Source organism: Arctopsyche grandis, chromosome 8 (assembly GCF_051622035.1).
Source record: "Arctopsyche grandis isolate Sample6627 chromosome 8, ASM5162203v2, whole genome shotgun sequence".
In the NCBI taxonomy this organism is placed as follows: domain Eukaryota; kingdom Metazoa; phylum Arthropoda; class Insecta; order Trichoptera; family Hydropsychidae; genus Arctopsyche; species Arctopsyche grandis.
The window spans coordinates 29,941,194-29,959,090 of record NC_135362.1 but is presented as its reverse complement, the minus strand read 5'-3'; the positions used below and the strand labels follow the sequence as shown (position 1 = coordinate 29,959,090).

The window sequence follows — 17,897 nt, the reverse complement described above, 5'->3', positions numbered from 1 at the left end:
CACAATCTCAAACTCAACATTCGACTGTTAATGTTAATCTATTAATGATACGCAAATTTTAATTGTAATATGTGTTTTTATTAATGTTAAATTAGTAGTTGTATTGTTATGAAACTTAGAAACTCGGCTGTGACTTTATTCCTTTAAATGACAAGTAAATTAAATTCACAATTAAATATACACATTTAAACAGTATTAATTACGAGGTGAAATGTACTAGAGTGACCGTATTACAATCCGTCAGTGAACTTTAGCCTATTAAGGTTATCTCTTCTCTCAATTGAATCAGAGAAAAAATGGTTTGAAGGTCATTTTATTACGTTTTACTTCTACGGTGTTAAATGTTATATTATTTTGTATTAAATAGCATCATTTGTATATTTCTGTTATAATGATATTCTTATGAAAGATGGTATTTTTAATTTCAACTCTTTTGCAGTTTACATAAATGGCATATTTTGTCTCAAAAAACAACTGAATAAATTTATTAAACTTCAATTTTCTTTAAATGAAAATTTTCTTTACTGTATAAAGATTATTTGTCTACATATTTATCATATACATAAATATAGCTTTATTAAAAAAAAAAATTATACAGTTAAGTGTTAGTTTTTAATGATACACTTCAGATGAATCAGTAAAGCTTCCTAATCCTGATTTCCTTTGAAAATAATTCTACGTACAAACATACATACATACATATATACATAAACAACCTTAGTTAATAGTATAATTATTTTCAATTAAATGGTTTAATTTACTCCATAGTACTATTTCTTGTTGATGCTCCTTTTTAAACACTATTAATATTTATTATTGTTAATCTTCTATTACAGGTTTTGTATTTAATTTTTTTTTGTTTATGGTTACCTTGTAAATGGAAGTTTTAGTCTCATGTGCTTCAAGAGTAATTAGATATATGTATATTATTACTATGTACTGGACTGAATTATGAGTTTTGTAAATTTTCAAAAAAATTATAATAAAAATTTTAAAATTAAGATTTGCATTTTTTAATAATATATGTATGATTTTTTTTATATTTTAAACTTTTGTAGCAAGGCCAAATTAGTATGGAATACTTTGCATTAAAACCCTAATAATTCATTCCGACTACCTAAAAGAAAATGAATTCAGTAAGTTTAAAGAAGAAAAACAATAATTTTTTTTTTTTACATACATATTTTCACATACATATATACAAATACATATATCAGGAAGGCTTAACAGGTAAACTCCAAATGCGCCTTCCTGGTCCACATAATTATTACATAGATACATGTAAATCTAAATATCTGACATCTATGGCCAGTATACATACATATATTACAAACATCGTATTAATACGATAAATAACGAAGAAATAACTTTCATGTAACAATACGATTTTTTTTATATTCGATAAACAACCACAGAGACATCTATGGTCAGCAATATGGCGAAACCTAAGATATAACAATAACTAAAGGTTCGCAACAGAAAATTGGGAAGGAAACGCCAATTTTACAGGAATCGTTTCAATGAAAATCAGAAAAATTGGCAAATTCTAATAAGAAACGATCGACCTAGACAAATCAAGGTCTGGCCAACAGCGAGACTTAGCGGGGATTCGAACTCGTAACATCAAGTACGAAATAATTCAACATTCACCACTAGACCACGCTGCTGGTTAAAAATAATAAGTCAACACGTCTTTTTATTATGGTTGTGGCTATTTGCAGGTACTATATCCGCAAATGATTGGCAATTTGCAGGTATTATATCTGCGAATTATTGGCTATTTGCAGGTACTATATCTGCGACAAGCGCAAAGCCTTCTGCGCATGCGCGTGAAGTTATAATCCGATTATAATTTCTTATATTTAATGTATGCTAGACTTGTTTAATCAATCGTTCATCAAACATGAGGCAAATAAATTTCGCACGTTATTATAATAGATTTATATCATTTAGCTAGTTCGCAGCTTGTACTTGTATGTAGGTATTATACGTTGTATATGAAAACAATTTTCTAACAATTAATAATATTAACTAATTTGGATTATATTTTTTACTCTACGTCACTTTACGAGTTCGAACAAAATTTTAAGAGGTTTAAAACAAAATTTTAACAGTTAACACGCTGACAGTGACAGTTCACGCGCATGCGCAGAAGGCTTATATTTAAAATAAAATATAAAACCATTCTAATAGGTTTTATATTTTATTACACACCCCTTATTCTCAGCATCCACAGCACTTTCCAGTAACTTAACCCGCATGGGGGATTACTGTAATTGATTTTATAATATTAAATGATAATGGATACATCAAGAGTAAGAAATAAAAATGCTATAGTACATATGTATCTACTTTTTATTACAAAAAAGAAAATTACAAATTGAGAACATTTCTACTAAGAGTAATGATGAATTTTATATTTAACAAAATAATTATCTAAATAGCGTGAGGACTCTTGAGTGTATTTTTATCTTTCAAATTAGTTACTTATAATGATGAAACTTAATATCATAGCCTTCTCAAATTTGTTTTAGTATTTTTTGCACATATCGGTGAAACATTTGAAATATAATCAAATATAAAGAAAATTTACATAATTTTTTTTTGTTTTAACACAGTTTATTCGTTTGTGGTGATATCTTTTAATGGTAAAATGTCAGACGTTTCAGTCAAACTTCCCAGCCTTCCTTGAAAAATTATATTGGCAATAATTTTATCCGCTATTATCCTTTGTCGAGAAGGCATCTTGCGTAGAAGCAATTCTATAGCTTTATACATTTCACGAGGAAATTTTTCTTCATCTTCAAATGGCTCAATTTTCACAGCTTGCAACTCAACTGTACAACTGGAAGTATCTAAAGAAACATAAATCAAAAATTTTTGCTTAAAACAATACAGAAATTATATATACGTATGTAAATCTTCAACAACCAGTTTATTATACCTTGTGATTGATTCGTCTTGCTTCCCGATGCATTTCCATTATGATTTTCGGCTCCACTTACTCCATTATCATCTATATATGCATATACAAATTAAAATTTTAACCATGTACATTCATTCAATATAAAATAATATATAATAGAAATACAAATAGATATTCTTAATCAACCTGTCAAAGTTTCAATTTTAACTTCCACGCTTTTTTCAAAATCTGGTCGCATCGGAATATCTTCATCACTAAAATACATTAAAAAATATAAGTACATATGCATTAATGTAAAAAAGTTTAAACTTTTCTGAATCCGTGGAAAATTCAATATTGTAAATACCTTTCATCGGGGACGTCGGAGAGTATTTCTTCTTTAAGCCAGACATGTCCTTCATCTCCAGATACATCGTCATTTTTCTGGAAGAATGATTTCAAAATTTATATTATATTGTTTATATTATATTAAGTCGGTAAAAATATTTTAAATTTGACTGCTTTCTAAAAGCTATTGTATATGTATTTTACATTAAGTCAAATAGTTGTGTTGTATAAAAACACTACAAAATAATTTGCATAGCTAACTTGGTCCATGGACGAACTCTCGGAAGCACCGATATCTTGATTTTTTGCAGTCCCTCTTTTTTTCTGTCGTTGATTACTCATAATAGAATAACTTTTTTTCTACAAAAGAAAAATACTGTTTCTAAAAAGGTTTTATCTCAGCTTTTCAATTAAAATTAATATAATATACGAATAATTTTCATAAGTCACTCTTAAACCCAGAGAAATGCAACTATTATAACATTTCTCTGATTAACCCTTTGAGTGCTGACGTCTTTTCTGTTGAAAGCCCACCATGCTGAAAATTTCCAACTAGAACTATTTAGAAATCCAAAAGAAAGCAAATATAAAAATTGTAGTTAATCCAAACAAACCCTAGATAACTACCGCCGAGGATTTCAAGTTTTGTAAAGGTGTGTTTAGACTCTCTAATATATCTTGCAACAATATAAAATAAACAAAACAAGTCTATTAAATGAATGGATTTTTCCAAAACTAGTTCCATCTTCTTCATTGTTATTAAAATGTAATGCCAACAATCTAAATGCCGAGCCACAATCTAAAATACTCGGCAGTTAGGGATTTCCATCGAGAAATTCTGCTATGGTTATAAATTAAGAAATTCCAGTGTAAACCAGTCTTTATAAACATTGACACGGATTACACGACCCATGTTCAATGCATTTTTTTTTTCAAAGCTACCTGGAAAGACTAGTATTCTTGTTTTTTTTTTTACATACTCAAAAAACAACGCCTATCGGCGTATTTCAGGCTCATGGACTTGTTGGCAAAACGCCGATCGGCGTTGGTCAGCATTCAAAGGGTTAATAACCATAGCCCAGAACTTTTGGACCTTACTATGTCCGTATGTATATGTATTATAAATTTTAGACTAACACAGATATAACTGTTTTACTACTACAACGTTCAGAAGAAAAAAAAAAAAAAAATAACACACAACACAAAGTGCAACTTAAATGAAATAACATTAGTTAAAATCTCAGACAATTTAGTTTTATTTATAAAAAATATGCTATAGTACACAGAATATTAAGGCGAAAACACATTGAAACGAACGGCACGGCACGTCTTCTTGGCTCGGAGTCAAGAAAGGCTGTTTCCAGTTCATTGTTAATTCGTACGATCTTATTATTTCGACAAGTTTCTCCTACATTTCTTCAAATATGGGACTAACCATTAGCAATCACTGTCATGCTTATATCAATACAAGGGAAAATATCCCCGAAATCGCTCCAGGGGGTGATTTTTGGGACTGTGTCCTTTGGTATCCTTGGGTTTTTTGCATGCTAAAAAGCATTTTAAAAAAAACACGTGCCGTGTGCATCTCAGTGTGTTTTCGCTCTTATATGACACATTTCAATAAGAGAAATCTATTCTTCAATATTCAGATGTGTGACAAAAAGGATGGAACACAACACTTTTTTTTTAAATTGCAAGTTTTTAATTATAAAACAAAAGATAAAAATAATCAAAACAAATTTATGATAAGAAAACGATTCCGAAATTTATTTTAATAACATTTTACAAAAAAAATCTTAATAATTTATAACACCAACGGCTTAAGACTTGGGCATCCTACATAGCATACTTCCTAGATAGAGGTATAGATCATTTCAAAATTTTCTTTCAACACATTCAAAGTTGGATTATATACTACATATTGATTTTGAAGAGCCCAGCAGTTTTCAATCTGGTATACTACCCAGTCCAGAGAAATGTTATAATAATAGAAGTGGCTTTAGTCGTTAAAATATTGTCAAGTGACGATTGTCCACAGACATTCCTAAATAATTTTAGCACCAGTCGTATTTGATGCTTGGTGCTCGACGTATGTCCGATAAAAACTTCTCTGGGCAAGGTCAATGGGCAAGTGCATCGTTAAAAATTGAACAACGCATTCAAAAACACACAATAAACAACATGGGATACATTTTTATAAGTAAATTGATCATTTAAGTAACATATTATTCAATTAACATCGTAGTTTGACAGTTTTTAAAAGTGTCATGGCGATCGCCCGCATTCTACATAACATTTCAGGGGTGGCACCAGATAAATGTAAAAATTATTTTTAAATAAATGTAAAAACATTTCTCTTGGTGGCGCCGAATACTCAAATTATATTAATAACCAATTATTTAAGTTTAATTAATATAAACATCTTTCATTTTATATTATACATATTTTTGTTGAAACTATACATTACACGTTAATTTAAGAGTTCCCAAGGACAGACAAATACAAAAAAGTGGATAAAAATAGTCCGCCAACTGAGAAAAGAAACGGATTGGCCACCAACGCCCAACACCACCATATACTCAAATTGTAAATAAATCTATATCAAAATAAAACTTTAATTTCTGTAGTGAATATGTGATGATGACCCTGATTGTGTTCCGTGCGTTTTAATGTAGTTATGGAGACATACCGCGTAATATTGAAACAATTTATTTATTCGGTGCTTCTATTATTATAACATTTCTCTGGTTGCATACATAAAAGCTGATAGACTATACCTCTTCAAAATTCGACGATTTAATTTCATCATAAAAGTCGTCTAGATTCTACATAACATTTCAGGGGTGGCACCAGATAAATGTAAAAATTATTTTTAAATAAATGTAAAAACATTTCTCTTGGTGGCGCCGAATACTCAAATTATATTAATAACCAATTATTTAAGTTTAATTAATATAAACATCTTTCATTTTATATTATACATATTTTTGTTGAAACTATACATTACACGTTAATTTAAGAGTTCCCAAGGACAGACAAATACAAAAAAGTGGATAAAAATAGTCCGCCAACTGAGAAAAGAAACGGATTGGCCACCAACGCCCAACACCACCATATACTCAAATTGTAAATAAATCTATATCAAAATAAAACTTTAATTTCTGTAGTGAATATGTGATGATGACCCTGATTGTGTTCCGTGCGTTTTAATGTAGTTATGGAGACATACCGCGTAATATTGAAACAATTTATTTATTCGGTGCTTCTATTATTATAACATTTCTCTGGTTGCATACATAAAAGCTGATAGACTATACCTCTTCAAAATTCGACGATTTAATTTCATCATAAAAGTCGTCTAGATTCTACATAACATTTCAGGGGTGGCACCAGATAAATGTAAAAATTATTTTTAAATAAATGTAAAAACATTTCTCTTGGTGGCGCCGAATACTCAAATTATATTAATAACCAATTATTTAAGTTTAATTAATATAAACATCTTTCATTTTATATTATACATATTTTTGTTGAAACTATACATTACACGTTAATTTAAGAGTTCCCAAGGACAGACAAATACAAAAAAGTGGATAAAAATAGTCCGCCAACTGAGAAAAGAAACGGGTTGGCCACCAACGCCCAACACCACCATATACTCAAATTGTAAATAAATCTATATCAAAATAAAACTTTAATTTCTGTAGTGAATATGTGATGACCCTGATTGTATTCCGTGCGTTTTAGCGTATTTATTCGTAAAGGCGCTTCTATTGATATAACGTTTCTCTGACCCAGTCACGGTAACTTTCACTGATCTTGCCATGACACGGGACACTCATACGTAGTATAGTGGTTCAGGTCCTTGATCACCGACAAATCAATGGTACGACAACGGCACAATGGACGATAGGGATTGCACCATCCTTCCAATCGTCAGGTATAAAAGTTATTATTGATATTATAGCTATGAGTGTTTGATGGCGTTTTTAAGCAGTCATCTATCTGGGTTGTTCTCGGAAGGTCGCCTCTTTAAATAATTTACCGTTTATGTCAACGTTCTTACTATATTTTCACACACCTTAAAGCATAACAAATTCATTGACTGAATTTACAATACAATCAAAAATTAATATTAAGCTCGAAGTATTATAAAGTTTTACCGTTTTCCTGTCTTTTCCGTTTTTGCTTCGTCTCTTTAGTCGACGGTGGCATTTTTCACATTCACCTCGCGGAGTCTGCGTTGCATTGTTCTCTTCGAAATCGTTATATTGTCTTCATGGAGCATCGCTGTGATCTCCTTATTTTTAGCGCTTCGATTTTTACGAGCAATGGAAAGAACTTTACGGTCCTCTCGATTTGTTGTTTTGCGTTTCCGACCACATCGATGTCTTTCAGAGAACGTAGGCAACAATTTTGGCTTCTAGCAACTTTCCAATTCTAGCCACAGATTGAGGAGAAACACTGAATTTCCGGCCAATTTCTCGATAAGAATGCACCTTTTTCTTTATTAATTTACTAATTTCAATTTTAACACTATCGGTAATGACATTTTTTGACGCCATTTGTAAAAAAACACTAAAAAATAATAGTAAAAGCATATAAACATTTATAAAATAAAATAATAACTACAGAATATATGTATGTATGCACATATTCATGTTCCTTTGTGAAATAAAATGTAAATTTACACTAAAAAATCATTTAACTAATGAAAAATGTTCCTTTTCGAAAACGTTGTCTCATCCCTCACCCCAATATTTCTGTTCTTTCATCTTCGGTCACTACTTGAACTCCAACTAGCATGTAAGCTTTCAAATTTGACACAGATTTTAAGCTATTTTTAATTCCATCCATTTTGTCACACTTTTGTATGTATGTATGTATGAATATACCTCGGCGCAAAGCAAAGCGCACCAATAGCATCATGCGTGAATATATGAGTATGTTAATAATAAATCGAACATTAAAAAATAGTTTCTGCATTACTTTTTACAATTATTCTCCTGTAAGATGCAGAAAAAATGCGCTTTTGTCAATATATAAATTTATTTGGGGTATCCTTGAAATTTTGGTAGTGGTTTTAATTTATTTATCATTTATATAATATCGCTATTATTCTGTCTGTAAGATAACGCTCGCCGTACTATAATAGTCGTTTCGATTCGACATACATATGTACGCCACAGCTAAGCCACTGCCAACAAAATGTACGAATATATATGTATACGAAAGAAAAAAACATCTATATATACTGTTTACTACCAATTTTTCCTCTAGGCTAATAGACGGCGTTAAGTCTCTGAGCATTTAACGCCATCTATTGAAAATTTATTTATTAATTTTTCTATTGGTGTTTTACATTGTTTATATATTGATAGGTAGGTAGTTTTTACCATTATTTTTCATATTAAACAATTAAATAAAAGGCATTTGAAAAAAATTCGACCACATGCGGATCAAACACAGGACCGACACATTACTTTTATTTTTTTTTAATTTAATAAATTAATGTGCCAACACTCATGCGATGATATTTCATCGGGTACAACACTGGTTTATATTTATAATAATAATATACGGACACATGATACGGGGTCCAAAATTTAATATATTATCCCTATTAATTTAATTCAGATTCGTGTAAATACTAGTACGAGCTTTTAGCTCGCAATTTTACCGATTTAAAATTCAGCACACTTCCAATCAACCCTTTTAAACGAAAACAAAAAATAGTGTGGCCAGAACACTATCCCAATAAACATGTTCCAATAGAAAATACTCAATATAAAATAGTATTAACAGTGGGAAAAAATCCCAAATGAAAATACGTACTATTGACTTTTGATTTGAACTGGACGACTACTTGGAGAGATTTGAAAGCTGAAAAGTACTACAAATGAAAGATAAAAGACCCGAATATAGATTCCAATATTCATTTTGAACAGGAAATTCATAAATTTTGAGACATCGACCGAACAATACCAAGATATAGAAAAATCGCGCATTTAAAAAACACATATGTCCGAATCTCGAGCCAATCAACATTTTTTATTACCAGATTCGTGTTTACTGGGCATAGATCTATAAGAAAAGTCATATCTCGTCTCTGAACCATTTTTCGTGTCGAACAGTGTAATAATTGGTGGTAAGGTCTTCCTCTGCACACAGGGCAATTGTTTAGCAACTCGAGTTGTAAACCACATGTACGAGAGTGGGTTTTCAAATCAGTCAACAACTATTTTTCCCAGTCACAGCACAATTGAGTTGCATGGTTGTACAAGTAAAAATAAACACTATTTTTGTCGGAGAGGTTAAACTTCGCAATATTCAAGAAAACACATAACAGAGGAAGTATGGCAAGAGGTGGCAGACAAAGTGAACATGTCAGGTATGTAGAGGTATATTTATAAAATAGTTTAATATACACAATAAATATGTCGGTTTATAAGATATGTATGCGAATACACATTGGCAGTACTCGTAGTGGGTAATATTAAGTACGTACTGTGTATTTCCACTGCCAGGGAAGAGATGCACCAGGAGAAAGGAAGTAGTTTGCCAAATAATTCCTCACAGTAGCCGCCGATGAACCTTCACACATTGTAAGTTGTCTTGGCATGATGGTAGGTACTCCTTTCATATCATTTTCCTGCCCCGTTCCCGTGGGTCTACAATCAATCCGCTCTTTTGTACGAACATAGTTGTGTAGCACGCAAGCAGCTTTTACAATGTCGTTCACGGTTTCTTTATTGCGATATTTTATGGGCCCATTTAACACGGCGAACTTTTCCGCTGCCATTCCAAAGACACATTCAATAGTTTTTCTTCCACGGCTCAATCTGTAATTGAATATCCTCTTCACATCGTTCAGGACTGTTTTTTTATAGGGCGTCATAAGATTGCGTGTTAGTGTGAACGCTTCGTCTCCCACGAAGAAGTAAGGAAACGGGCTGTTCTGTTCGTCGTAACGCAACGGGGAAGGTGAAGGAAGGTTTAAAGGGCGCTGGGTCATCCAGTAATTTATCGCACTGGCTTCACTGTTTCGTCCGGCGTAACCTGGTTCAATTAAGGTGAAAAGGTCGTCTGCATCGCAGCACGCCAGCAGCACGGTGGAATGGCAGTGCTTGTAGTTGAAGTTATCAGAATCGGTATGTGGAAACTTCTCTATTCGGATATGCTTCTCGTCCAAAGCTCCGATGCAATTTGGAAGGTTCCATATCATATCAAAACGATCAGCAATCTTTTTCCATCGATCTTCTGTAGGTACAGGCATATAAATTTCATTCAATACGTCCCAAATTATTTTAGTAGTCTCTTTGACAATAGCTCCGACTGCAGACTCCCCTCTTCCAAAATATAAAGAAAGTGACACAAATGAACAGCCTGTAGCCAAGTACCTGTAAAAAAGTAAAAACAGTCAATTGTAATATAAATTAAATAAATGATTTGTATGTTGTAACGCTTGTTCATTTTGATTTCAGCTGCCGAGTGCAAAGATAAGTGGCGTAATCTTCGTACGGTTTTTATGCTTGAAATTAAACCTCCGAGTGGATCTGGAGCAAATACAAAGCCATGCCGTTTTGTTTACCATTTATAAAAACCAGGGAACCGAAACAATCGTTATTTTTGCCGGAACGAAAACCGAAATCAGAATCAGTTCGGTAAAATTAATATATGTATATACTTTGGGAATGATAGAATTAATGAACATACAGGAATTTATATTAAAAAGCGAACAATTTACACGTCCATTTTATAAAATAAATGTCCATTTAAAAAAAATTTTGTAAATTACAAAAAAATTGTGTGCATTTCTAAATGACCGATACATATTGCATTAGAAACTTTGCTTTGATCATTGAAAAAAATATTTGCTACTTAAAAAGCAGATGAAATGTGTATTAAAAAGACGGATGAACTGTATCGGCAACGTCGCGAATACCAAAATACGAACCGAAAACGACCAACGCTTCTCTCTACTGAATTCCCACTTTTTAACTCTTCGGCTTGCGACCTTCGACATCTAAGACCTGACATCATCATTCATATTCATACGTAATACGTAAACAAAAGTAAAAACTTTTGACAGTCGTCAACATCGGAAGACTGCAACGTTGCCACTTTTTGTATCTATTTTTTCGAATCATTGTTTCATATTTTTAAATAGTCACTTTATAATGCCAAAACATTTTATTCGATGCACATTACGAGATTGTTTAATGCAATACCGGAAATAATGCAAAATTTTAATGCACAAACAATTTTTTTAAGATTCAAAGTATTTTTCTCAATGTACAGTTAAATCGCACCCTATTAAAAATATATTTTTGAGACTTTTAGAAAAATATAATAACGATATCGGACAAATCTACTCTGTTACAACAGATAATGGAACTAATATGATCAAATTCGTCAACTTACAGTTATATTAGCCGGCAGCATAGCTCGGTCGTTAAGCTTCTGCTTAGCGTCAAGAAGGCGCCGGGTTCAATACCTGAATGAAAATCAATTTTTCAGAGTATGCTGTTGGTCAGACCTGGATTTGTGACTCCAGGTTGATCGTTTCCTATCAGAGTTTTTGCTAATCTTTGTTTTCATTGTTGAAACGGTTCCCGGAAAAAAAATTGGCTAAAATCCTTCCTACCTACTATGTCACCACTATTTGAAGTTTGATTGATGTACAATAAAATTTATGTACAATTCATAGATGTCTCGTTAATTTGCGAGTTTTTCAGTGTCTCGCAATTCAACGACTTGTAATAAAAATGCTGCATTTGTATTTGTAATTGGCCAGGAAGGCGCATTGGGATTTACCTGTAAGGCCTTCCTGGTATATATGTAAAATAAAATAAAAATAAAATTATTAAAGAGCTTGCATTGAATTATATTGTAATAGTATTATATAGTTAAATAAAGAAATAATTTTACATCCTTACAATGTTACAATACATTGCATGAAGTCTCACGCTATACCGGATCGACTAAAGTAAATATTTTAAGTTAAAACATTAAAATTTTAATGTTTATTTCATTATTGGAGTTTTGTACCAAAATAATAAAAAACCTTACCTTAGAGTTATTAATATTCTTTCTTCTGCAGTCACACATTCCCTCATATTTGTGTCCATCTTCTTTATGGCAGGAGTAACCATCCTCACCAATTCCAGGTATGAATTTTTGGACATTCTATAGAATGCTATGAACTTGCCGTCTGTTTGATTCAGTTGTTCCGCTGCTACAAACAGCTTTGACTTGATTTTCTTCTGTATATAGGGATGACATCCATATCCCCTTTTCAATGCTCTTCGTACTCTGCGGTACTGATAATAGGCAATCATGTCTTCTTCGTCTGAACTATTACTTGACATTTTGCGAAAAACAGCTTTGTGATTACAAACTTGTAGAGAACTTTACTCCGAATGATCCAGATTAGTCTGCAACTAGTTTGAAACTTGAGTTGCAAACTAGTCGTGCAGTGTGTGAAGGACCTAAGCCTAGGGATATCAAAAAGATGGTTACATCTAATTGATCTGCCTAGTATATGGAATTTACATCTGTATTTATATAACTTATAAATAGAGATGTGGGTACACTATCGTCAATTTTTTTTAGAAAGAACATGTTTTTAGAAGCTATTTTTGCTCTCATGCTTTGAACACTGACAATAATGCTCCAAAGTGTGGCAGATCTTTAGCTATAGGTAATAAAAAATCGACAAAAACACATTTTTCCTTCATCTTTTAACTTTCAAATATGTGAGGGGACTTTAAATAAAAGGCAGAAATACAAATCAAAGACTTTTTTATTTATTATGTAATATAACCACCTTCATTTGTAACAAGGAGTTGAATTCTGATAGGAATTGACTCGTACAATTTTTTTAATAAGTCATCGCTGATTTCATCGTACCAAGCATAAGAAATAACATTTTTTAATTCTTCAATCGTTTCAGGCTTTTTATCCTTAATTTTTCTGCCTATTATGCTCCATACATCTTCAAATATATTTAAATCCGGGTATTTTTCTGGCAATTCCATGGATTTTATACCTAAGTGTTTCTTATATTGTACAATCTGTAAAAAAATCAAATGCTGGTATATCAATGAACAAAAAAAAATTAAAATCACTTGTGAAGAGTATTTAAATACTCACAAATTTTGATCTATGCGCCGGTGCTGAACCATCTTGAAGAACGGGATCCTCCACCATTTCTGTTAGCTCTTCAAATGTGGGAATGACGCCTTCGTCGATGATTGTTTTGTAAACTTGCGAATTGACGGTTCTATCCAACATCATTAAGGATCCAACACCATGTCGTGTGATGGCTCCCCACACCATTACACATGGCGATTGTTTGACAGTCACTGATGGACAAAGCTGTTTATATATTTCGCCTGATCTCTGCCATTCCAGCGCCATCCCGTCTGGTCCAATTGAATTGAATTTAGATTCGTCTGTAAAAATGACATTCTCCCAGTCTTGAACAGTCCAATTTATCCTTTCTTTGGCCCACCGAAGACGAGTTTCCCTCATTTTCACCGCGAGCGTCGGTTCTATTACAGAACGCCGTGTAAATAGACCGAGGGCATTCAATTTATATTGGACTGTTCTGAGACTTACGGTTTTGCCCGACTCTTTGATGAACTCTGTCCTAATTTCTGACGCAGTTTTGCATTGATTTTGAAGTGCGATCCTTTTTAAAATTCCCCCATCTCGAGGAGATAGTTTCTTCGCCATTTTTCCTCTTTTGGCAGGTGCTAGGTCCTTTGTTATTTTGAATTTGTTAATAAATCTACTTATTGTAGTCTGGCTATATCCCATTTGTTGGGAGATTTCTCTGAAGGAATGCTTTTCCTCCCACAGAGCAATGATTTTTGCCTTCTCGGCGATCGACAAAAACTTCATCTTTACACTGATTAAAGCACACTCCGAGAAAAAAACACGCACTGCTCGAAAGTTACAGAGGAACTGACTTCAAAAGTTTTTGGGAATAAAAGGTTAGGTTATATTGAAAACGATTGTAAAATTTTTAACAGATAGTTTCAAGAAGGTAAGACGCTATCGGGCGAACAATGAAGAGTTCGCTCAAGTTGATGCCTGGTGCGCTTCGCTTTGCGCGGAGTGTATGTATTACATATTTTGCAGACAAACTAGCATATGTTAATAAAATAGTACTTGTGAGGTTGCTCTATCATCACCGACAATAGCTTTGAATGCCCTTTTTCTTGCCCGGTATTCCCGGACACGCTGAGCGTCACTTTTTGGAGGTCGCTTAACCAGAGGAGTTTGTGTACGCTTTCGTTCACGACAGGCTCTCGATCGCTCCGTTGATGTCTTCGGCATGACCATCACCAATCGTATCGAACATAATACACACAGGTACAAGTATATCGGTGGATACCACTCGGAAATGTAACAATGAAAGCGACGAATGTCTAATATACACAAGTCATTACAAACACGAATATGTATGGTTATAATATTATGAAAATACAGACTGGGAGCAAAAATTAGTGTAACGCAACGCTTTTTGTTCGACTAGTAGTTTTCGAGACAAGAGTGGTAGGGGTTTAGTCACTGTAGTGGGGTTGTATACATACATACAAACACACATGAATACTGTATATATATATAACTATATACATACGCTATCTGTCACGATCGTTGCACTTAAGTCCGATTTATAGAATGCAGCGATTCATTACACATTCTGTTGAATTAATACATTTCGCTCTACTGCGCGTAAGGAAGTTTCATTTACAATATATAAAAACGTAGTGTAAGAAAGTTTCGTTATAGGTTATTTCAAATATTTTGACTTTGCACAGAATCTAATTGTCTACGATACGTTTTATTCTACATTTTCATTTCAATCGTATTTATTTTTAATTAAATATGTATACATTAACCTATAAGCAGCGATTGTTGTAATAATATCCGATATGTACACACACGAATGTCAAATTTCAAAACTACCAACACAACACAGCATAGCACAATGTAAACAGCGTCCATAAGCATTTTCGTATTTCATTTTATCGAATATAATGTTCAGGTTTAGCATCTATTTATTTTACATGTAAAAACCATTCCAATACTTAGAAGCACAATTCATGATATACTTTCAGTTTAAAGCTTATATAGAAAATAAAAAAAATATACATAAAAAGATAATTTTTATGGAATAGTAACATGTTTAAATAGATTATTATTATTATTATATTGAAAAAAAAAAATATATATATACACACATAGATCTAGAATAGACTAGATATGGCATAACTACAAATTTCGTTGGAGATCTTGTCGCCACTAACTGAGGGGTGCGGGGGGAAGTTGGGGAAAAAAAAGGTTTTTTTCACTTCCCCCCGCTAGTTAAACCCCCCGCACCCCTCAGTTAGTGACGAAAAGATGAAAAGATCTCCGCATATCTATCGACAAGATCTCCGCAATTGACCTTTCCTACTTAGAAGCTACTAACCTACTGAGAGAAAAGTGTGCATGCACCATGTATTTTGCATGCGCCAAAAGGGAGACCAGTATAAACCGTGAGGGCGGATCTATGTATTATACATCTATGTATACATATATATATATATATATATATATATATATATATATATATATATATATATATATATTATTTATTTATTTATTTTTTTTCAACACACATACCAGGAAGGCCTTACAGGCAACCCCAATGCGCCTTCCTGGCCAATTACAAATATTGCAGCATTTTTTATTCATTATATAAGTCACTGAATTACGAGACACTCAAAAACTCGCAAATCAAATCAATGAGACATCTATCAAATTGTATACAAACTCATTTATTTCACATTAATCAAACACAAATTATTGGTGACATATTGTATATAGGAAGGATTTTAGCCAATTTTTACCAGGAACCGTTTCAACAATGAAATCAGAGAAAATTGGCAAACTCTGATAGGAAACGATCAACCTGGAGTCATAAATCCAGGTCTGACCAACAGCATACTCTGAAAAATTCATTTTCACTCGAGGCCCGACCCTGGGATCGAACCCGGCACCTCACGTGTTCTATATCAAAATATTCTATATCATGAAATTATCTCACTCTATAAATACTTATCGCAAAAAGTTCAATGATATCAACACCTTGTCAACGCTATATTAAAAAAAATAATACAAACTTGTTTTAATAAAGCTTTCTTAGAAATAACTTATTGTCGAAAATAACTTATTACCGAAATTTCTTATCACAGCCATTTCGTGTTCGACTTTCGAGGACTCAAGTTCGGTAGTTTTGGTGATTTCCTTGATTTGTGTGTACATTTTATGATTATTGAGTATTGTGATGAGAATTGTAATTTAAAGATACGTGAACTTTTATAATTAGGTTGAAGGACTGTTAAATATACATACATGTATGTATGTATATCATTCATTTTTGTGATTATCAAATCTTCATTTCGAGTTAAAAGTAATTTATTTTTCAATATAATATTAAATTTACAAATTGAGTGAAAAATGATATTAATATTTATGTATTTAAATGTGTATACTGTATATTGTATAAATATAATATAATTGTTTTTTTTTTAATTGTCGATTACTTTTTACCACGCAAAGAATCATAATTTTTCTTATTACGTTAAGTTTTGTCATTGAACCGAATATTTTTCCGATTTAATTTTTTACATATTGATTATTTGAAATTATTTAATGTTTATTCAAAAAGCAGAAGAGAGCAATTACAGGTTGTGCACTTGGGGTGTTTTTTGTTACAAATTTAATATGTATTTTTCATTTAAAATTGAATATATTTCATTCAAAATATATGTAATACAAAATAATTAAATTAATTCATTAATGTACAGCATAATAGGAAAAATAGCTTAAAAACCTATTTACATTCTTTTCGTGATTAATAAATTGCGTACATAAGTAAATTATTTATTGAATTATTGTAATTGAAAATCGGTACTATCACAAATAATTTTTTTGTTTTTCAAAAAAAAATATCTATATAATTTATATTTCATGTAAAGTCTGTTTTAGGTGTAAAATATACAATAAGTTGAAAATCTTAAATATGTAAAGCTGAGATGGTCAATTCCTTGTACGAGGATATTTGTACAGTTACCAAGCGTATGCATATCTCAAGGTAATATAAACAAAAGACTTGTCTGCTGTGGAAGTGGAACTGGTTGAGCAACAATTGTTCGTATTAAAGGTCATTTTATTTAATTTTCTCGTATACAATAATCTAGTGGACAATTCTTCAATCAATGACTCTACATAATACTAAATGTGTACGAAGATAACGAAATCTCAATTTCATCTTAATATAGATAAACAATTATGTACATTAACTATATACCCAGTGTACTTGTAGATAAAATTCTTAAGGACGTATCAACAGATCAATTGATATAAATTGTTGAGATCGAAATGTCAATTAGTGTCATGAAAATAATTTTAAAGTAGAATATTTCAGATTCATAGAAATAATTAATTTTGCTTAAATAATTCCAATTGAAGGCAACTTACTTCTGTTTTTATATTATATACTAGAGTTGTACCCGTTGAAATTTCAACGGGTGGTTTTGGAAACAAATTGATACATAATTTAAAATAAAGTTACAATACGAATAGT

At 31.9% G+C, this 17,897-nt stretch overlaps 1 protein-coding gene across 1 annotated transcript in view; it reads right to left on the bottom strand.

The window, feature by feature from the left end:
* The window catches only part of LOC143916109 (uncharacterized), a 373,187-nt gene that overhangs the window by 267,990 nt on the left and 87,300 nt on the right, over positions 1-17,897 (bottom strand). The window lies entirely within an intron of this gene.